This window comes from Temnothorax nylanderi, unplaced genomic scaffold (genome assembly GCF_030848795.1).
Source record: "Temnothorax nylanderi isolate EJ_2023f unplaced genomic scaffold, tnyl_v1.0 TNYL_tig0276_pilon, whole genome shotgun sequence".
NCBI lineage: Eukaryota > Metazoa > Arthropoda > Insecta > Hymenoptera > Formicidae > Temnothorax > Temnothorax nylanderi.
The window spans coordinates 83,900-91,499 of NW_027249338.1; the positions used below are offsets into that span (position 1 = coordinate 83,900).

Genomic DNA, 7,600 nt, shown 5'->3' on the forward strand with positions numbered 1-7,600 from the left:
ATGATAGAACTTCACTTACAGGTAAGTTCGTTTAATCATTAAATTATAGAGATATATTTAACATTAACAGACACACCGGCAACAATAACGAGGCTCATTCAAATGACAACGATGATAACTCTGAAAACTGCGAGAATAGTGATGAGAACAATGAGAACCAAAAGAACGATGAGGAAAAAAATCTCCCATAAAGATATTTTACATGGGATATACTGTCCAGCTCTTGTTCATTTACGTAAGGTTAACATTTTCGGGTTTATCTACATGGGATTTCGGAGAGTAAAAGGTGACGCGTGACAAATATACATATAAAGATAAATATATTACATATAAAAGAAAAATATATATATATAAATATCGATATATAAATAATATACAGATATTTGTATAGAAATATATTCAAATAAAATAATGAGAAAAATAAAATTTTAACATTTATTTTTTCAATTTTAATAAAGTACTTTGTTGTTTTAAAGCCTATCAATGAGCACACAATTAAGTTTATAAATAAAAAATGTTTCTTAACGTTTATATAAAACGTTTATTTTAGATTTAAAAAATAATTGTTTTACATTTGAAAGGTTGTTTAAATGTTTGAAAAACATCTTACGTTTGAAAAATGTTCTTTTAATACGAATACTAAGATTTTTATACAAATAATAATATAAATATATAAAAAAACAATTTTTAAGATGTTGTTTTTCAAATATTTAAAACAAACTTTTTAAATGTGAAAAAAATATTTATTCAAATCTTAAATTAACGTTTTTCAAACGTTAAAAGAACTTTTTAGAACACGTTAAAATAGATGTTTTTGTAACATAAAAAAAACATTTTCTCAAACGTTAAAATAAACATTTTTAAACATTAAAAAAATGTCTTTTTAAACGTTAAAATAAACGTTTTTTTTACATTAAAAAAACACTTTCTTAAACGTTAAAATAAACGTTTTTAAACACTAAAAAGAGTCTTTTTAAACGTTAAAATAAACATTTTTTAAACATTAAAAAAACATTTTTCTTAAACGTTAAAATTAACGTTTTCAAACATTAAAAAAATGTTTTTTTAAATGTTAAAATAAATGTTTTTTCAATGAAAAAAAGGTCTGTTAACCCATTATTTTTAACATTTTTAAAAATGTTTTCAAAAATGTTTATATCACGCCGAAACAGTGCGGTAATATCTCATTACCGCACTGTTTCGAGTGGTGTGTGGAATTGGCTATTTGTCGCACAAAAAACACGCGCGTAATGGGCCACTTTCCACGCACGTGTGATATAAATTAGTATGTGTAACACGTGCGGGTTGAAAATTGGACACGCGTGCGAGTGATCGCACTCGCCTTCGGCTCGTGCGTCCACTCCGCACCCGTGTCCAATTTTCAACTTCCCGCACTTGTTACACAAATAACTATTTCCAAATGTTTTTAAAAATATTTTTAAAAACATTTCTTTGCTGATTGGGTACTGTCAATACTACGAGTACTGATCACTCAGTACTGAGTACTGATTGCTAGTACTACTTTTTCGTAACGTATCTTGGAAATACTAAATTAATAAAATACTAAATTAACACACTAAACTATCAATATGACGTTATTTTGATATCATCTTGACTTTTTATTCTACTTGGATAGTACTGCGCAAGTACTGCGCCTGTACCACACGTTAGTATCCCACGTATTCGATAAGTACTAAAAGAGTACTGGAGGGAGTACTGGAGGAAGTACTGGAGGGAGTACTGGTGGGAGTACTGGAGGGAGTACTGGGGGGAGTACTGGAGGAAGTACTGGGGGGAGTACTGGGGGGAGTACTGGAGAAAGTACTGGAGGGAGTACTGGAGGGAGTACACTAGAGGAAGTACTGAAGGGAGTACTGAATGAGTATTGGATGAGTACTGGGAAGGAGTACTAACGAAATCAGTATGGTCAAATTTAGTAGTACTTTGAGTACTTATGTCTCCAGTATTTTCACCAATACTTTTTCCAGTATTAAAACCAGTACTACTTTTTCATAAGGGACATGTCACCAAAAAAAAGCCAAGTAAAAATTTTGGTGGCAACATCTCTAAAAAAATTATTGAAAATGCACAAATCCGGCGCGCGGCGGAGGGGTCTGACGATGGCCTCAATTGTTTTTAGCGTCCATGAGCTTTTAAAAACGTGTATTTTAACTATTATGAAAATATTGATAAACAATAAATAGTGTGTGAAAAAAAATGGCTTTGCAGGCGCAGCGTTGCGTTATTTGTGAAGATAGTGGTGGTGGTCCAATTATCTTCTTTTCTGAAGAAACATTGTTGAAGTGTCGAATTGTTTTGAAGTCAAGAATTACACATTGTGCATTTTCAATAATTTTTTTAGAGATGTTGCCACCAAAATTTTTACTTGGCTTTTTTTGGTGGCATGTGTTAGCACTTGTTACTAAAAAAACCCCAGCTTTTATACTATCCCTTACGAAAAAGTAGTACTAGCAATCAGTACTCAGTACTGAGTGATCAGTACTCGTAGTATTGAGAGTATTAGTATGTTAATACTCATGAATACTGCAGAATGGTCAGTATTGGCTGCATCCAGAAGCACGATCGCTCATTGAGCGCTCACAGGTAGCCGCTCAGTGAGCATTTTTGATGTACTGGATATATGCTCACAACAGTTCACTATACGCATTTATGTGACGTATAAGTTATAGATATTTATTTGCATTATTTATAATAGACATCTACGTCTCTAAAGATCTGCGTAATTATTAATTTCTATCTTTACTATCTGCCACCTGTAAAAATATACAAATGCTTTATTTAAGGGCCATTCTACAATACGTCGCAAACAATGGCAACTGCTAGTTGAAAAATGTTATTTCCGATTGCGCTTGCCAATTGCGGTTGTCAAAAGAGAGTTGGCGAATTTTTAACTTTTTTGGCGACAGTAACTGGCAATCGGCAATCAGAAATAACACTTTTCAACTAGCAGTTGCCATTGTTTGCAACGTATTGTACAATGGCCCTAAATGTTATTAGCTAGAGTTTAAAGATGTATTCTATATTTTGCATGTTACATAATTATTAAAATTTGTAATTTTGTATAAATATAATTTTCTCTCTTTTGCAGTATAAGCGTATTATGTTTTTGTGCCGAGTGTATTATCGCTTACATCGAGAGCTTTAAAAAACTATATAATAAAGTATATTTTCCTTTAATACTTTTCGAGAAAAAACCCATATCGAAAAATTAACCCCGAAAACATTTAGCTTACATCGAGAGCTTTCAAAAACTATATAATAAAGTATATTTTTCTTTAATACTTTTCGAGAAAAAGAAAACGTTGCATGAAAACGTTGCAAGAAAACGTTGCAGTCGTGCCCCCCAAATTTCCCCATACCCCCCGAGAAAGACGTAGTTCTACGTCAAAAATTTCATAGTTTCTTAATTAATGGTCTATGTAAGTCGCAACTTTGATGCAATAGACTCTATGTTAATCATCAATATCAAGAGACACGGTAGTGTCTCGCGCCAAGTATACGCGGAGCGAGACCGACCGTGACTCTTTTACGCGACGCGACGGGTTGCGAGTACTCGAGATGTTGAGATCTCGATAACGAGTGAACGGATCAAGTTCTAAATAGGCTTGATCGATAGCTTGGGGTCGATTTGGGGGGGGGGGGGTACGTTCTTTTCATTTTTCCGTTACGTGCCCTACGAGCCTAGATATTGCAACGCAAAGTCCAAATGTGAAAATTTTATTTTAAGATACGTCGTCTACGTCGACGCTCTCAATCAATATATAACATATATATATCAGAGAATGTAACTTTCACTTTTTCGACACTGGCGGCGCTTTCGCGCAGTGCAGATAGTGCGTTCAACGCGCTGTCACAGTCAGTTCAGTTAATACGTGTGTGTACTGCGCGCAGTGCAGATAGTGCGTTTAGCGCGCTGTCACAGTCAGTTCAGTTAACCTATCGAGAGACACGGTAGTGTCGGAGCGAGACCGACCGTGACTCATCTTTACGCGACGCGACGATTAATTCAAGGTAATTATTTTATATGTAATTATCCTATATATCTATTATTCTATATATTACTGTTACTTACTATACTACGTTTACGCGATTACGCGAGTGTTTACACAGGTTAACCTAGATAGATTGTGCATAACATGGATATAAATATCAACGATCTGGGACTCTCTCATTGGGGCGACATAAGACTCATAAAGAATCAGAAAACGTTTCTGACGAGGAAAGACGCAGAAATGTAAATACTTATTATTCGAAGGGTTTAATGTCACGTTGTTGGACATCGCGCGAAAGATGAACGTGACCAATTTACCGGATTCTAAATTCGCCTGGTTCTCTACGGGGTGAGTTCAATGAATCGAACCTTATGCATCAAGCAATTTGAGTACATACGAGTAGTCTCAAATATGATCACGTAAACCTTTATTTTTTTTTCTTACAGAGAAACGATTCTTTTTTCTTACAGAGAAACGAGTCGGATAGCTACGACGGCACATTCAACATGTTAACTGGTACAACCAACTTGTATGATATGGGAATGCTAAAAGAGTGGAATTACAGTAATCGGACGAATAGTTACGAGGGTTCGTGTGGTAAAATACGTGGATCATTGGGGGATTTGTGGCCACCTGCAATAGATAATACAACAGTATCTGTATTTCTCCCCGATATTTGCACGTGAGTACTAAAAGACATTATAATACATATTATTGAAAGTGATCTGTATCTATATGCACGTGTGACAGGCACTAATTTTCTGAAGAATCTCGTATTTTTTATCTCTAAATTTTTATTTCTTCATACAGGTGGAAGTATTAACGGATGCAGGAGGGATAGTACCGCACCAACAATGTATGACTTTGCTATACCGCAACATCTAGTAGGCAGATTGATTGGCCGTCACGGTAGCTTCTTACACAGTATTCGAACGAAGGCAAATGTCGGTATATACCTCAACGATCATCCTTGCGATGGTGATCATAAGATTTGCTCGATACGAGGCAGTGTTGAGGGAATTAATATCGCGCTTAAAATGGTAAGGCAGAAGTTTCTGGAGAAAAGGTTTCCGCAAGTAACATTAGCGGAGATCGCGACAATAGCCGAGGTGATCGAAGAAGTTGTGTATAATGTCCCGATTCAACGGCCCCTGTCCCTGGTTGAGAGTGTTAATAATGACATTAATATCTCTCACACTGTCAAGCCAAATTGGCTCTTCGTTCAGCTTCCGACTCATTCATCATTTCTCCTTTTGCAAAATTTGGAAGACAGCATGATGTATTGGTTGGTATAACAATGAATTGCTGCCAGTTCCAGATGTATTGAACAGTAAGTGTTAATCTTAACACGTTGAATAAAAAAGAAATCAGGATATTCTGATTATACAATACATTTTTACTTTGTAGAGGATAATTACGTGGCTGTATATTGGAGCGACAAATGGATTAGAAGATGCATTGAACATCCAGATCCATCGGGGGAGAGAAGCGTAGTACGATTATTCGATCACGGTGGTTACTGGCAGTTTAGTAATTCGTAATGTAGGCCATTGATATATAATTAATTATTTGAGCCTACCCTTCCAAGCCATCGAAATCTTTTTAGCAAATATTCAGCCAAAGAACGGTAACTATATATTGACGTTATGTATACTATTCTTCCAGATTATACATCTCTACTCAAAATTATTTATCTTTGGATATGTAATTATACTTTGATGTTACTCTTTTGCAGGTAAATGGTCGACAGAAGTTTACAATGTGGTACAAAATTGTTCCTCAAAGGGAGTTGCTGCTCAAACTCAGATTGAAGGTCGCATTCAAACTAATATTTATGCAAATATTTATTTTATGATACAAAATTATGGGGTAAGTAGTTATATTATTATCCAATCTTCGAGAATCTCTTTGCAGATAATTGAAATTAATTGATTTTTTTTTAAAGCTAATTTCTCTTACTGAAGAACTGGTAAAATGAACAGATAATGAACGGACATGCTGAACAAGTAGCATGGGACCAGATGAAGCCAGAAACACTTGAATCCATCTGTACATAAGAGTTGACAAGAAACTCTACAATTTTCACGCATAATCCGCGATTCTTAGTCAGTATGGACTAGAGTTTAATACACTCGCCATTGATGATCCCCTTTAATCGCGTCAAAATTGATTATTTCGCTTTTTGACTTCGTTCTTTACTCATGTTGTAAAATAGTTTTCCGATTGTGTAGAATATTTATATTTAGAAAGAAAGAAATTTATAAAGATTGCTATATTGATCGTAGAGTAGAGAAAACAATAACTTAACATTTTACAAAGTAGTGTCACATTTAAACAAGAACATTGTATCGAATAACTCAGACGAATTAGGAAATTCGTTTCTACGTGACTCATGTCTATTTCTGATTGGGGACGATTCGAGAACTCATTGAAATAATTTAATTTCTTTTCACGTTTAAATTTAGGTCACCGTAGATTAAACTTGTTACCTTAGAAGTTATTGTTAAATGGCGCATTTTATTTAATATTCCGCACTTCACTGTTGTGGCATAAAATTATTTTATGTTTCAAAAGATGGAGACTAAGCTTTCGGATTAATCCAGATGTACGCATATATACTGTATATATTTGATTAATTGTTTACTTAGATATCGATGATTCTTGCGCGATATGCTAATACATTTTTTTCTATGCAAGATTTCAATGCAGTAGAAACTAGTTAACTGAGAAAAAGAGTCTATAAATGATTCGTAACTCGTGCAATTGCGCTCAACTGGAAACGTTTGGCAGTTATGAAATGTTAATATTTAATATTGTTGTTAAACATAATATAGAAATATTTTTCTAGGAAATGTATACAAGTAAGGTTACAATCATTAAATCGCTCACAGTGCTCACGTACATAACTTTGTCGCGCGCTGCGATTAACTCAATTTATTATAATTTATTATAATTTTTTAACAAAGCGAAAATATAGCGCAATGAACATCGTTACGTAATAATCATTCGTAATTCATTTTCGTGTATATAATAATTTTCGTGTATATAATATGTAGCTGACCGCAATCTTTGACTCTATTCAAATTTTGTACAACACTTCATTTAGCATTGTATTAATCATTAAGTAGCTTTGAGTACATTTAGTAGCTTTTGTATATTCGTCAGTTTAATTCTTGAAGTTATTAAGACTTGCATCAATTTTTACAGCAAGTCCTCTTACATCTTTTATACGCCTTCTGTAAAATATATAAAAATATATCATAACTGAATTGGACTTGGTAGAGAATAAGAGGAGAGGCGTGAGAAGCGGTGTGAGTGAAGGCGTTGCATGGGATCGCGTTAGAGTTTAGATTTCGACGTGGTTTTTTGCAAGCGGCTTTGTATAGGTTATGGCGTCGAGGGGCTCGCCGAGCGCGGGAAACGTCGGGAAAGTAGGTAAGATAGAAAGGCGCAAACCCGACGGTACGGACGATGGTAAGCAGAGGAAGTTGGTAACGGAGGTAGGTAAAAGAGTTACTTTTAAAGAAGAGGTGGATGAGAAAACTATAAGTATGCTGAGGAAGGAAACTGATGAAGTTAGGGAACAA

The 7,600-nt window shown here is 34.6% G+C and overlaps 1 pseudogene; it reads left to right on the forward strand.

Annotated features, from left to right (window-relative positions):
* On the forward strand, window positions 1-7,282 carry LOC139780396 (KH domain-containing protein akap-1-like; annotated as a pseudogene).
* Window positions 7,283-7,600: the final 318 nt, after the last annotated feature.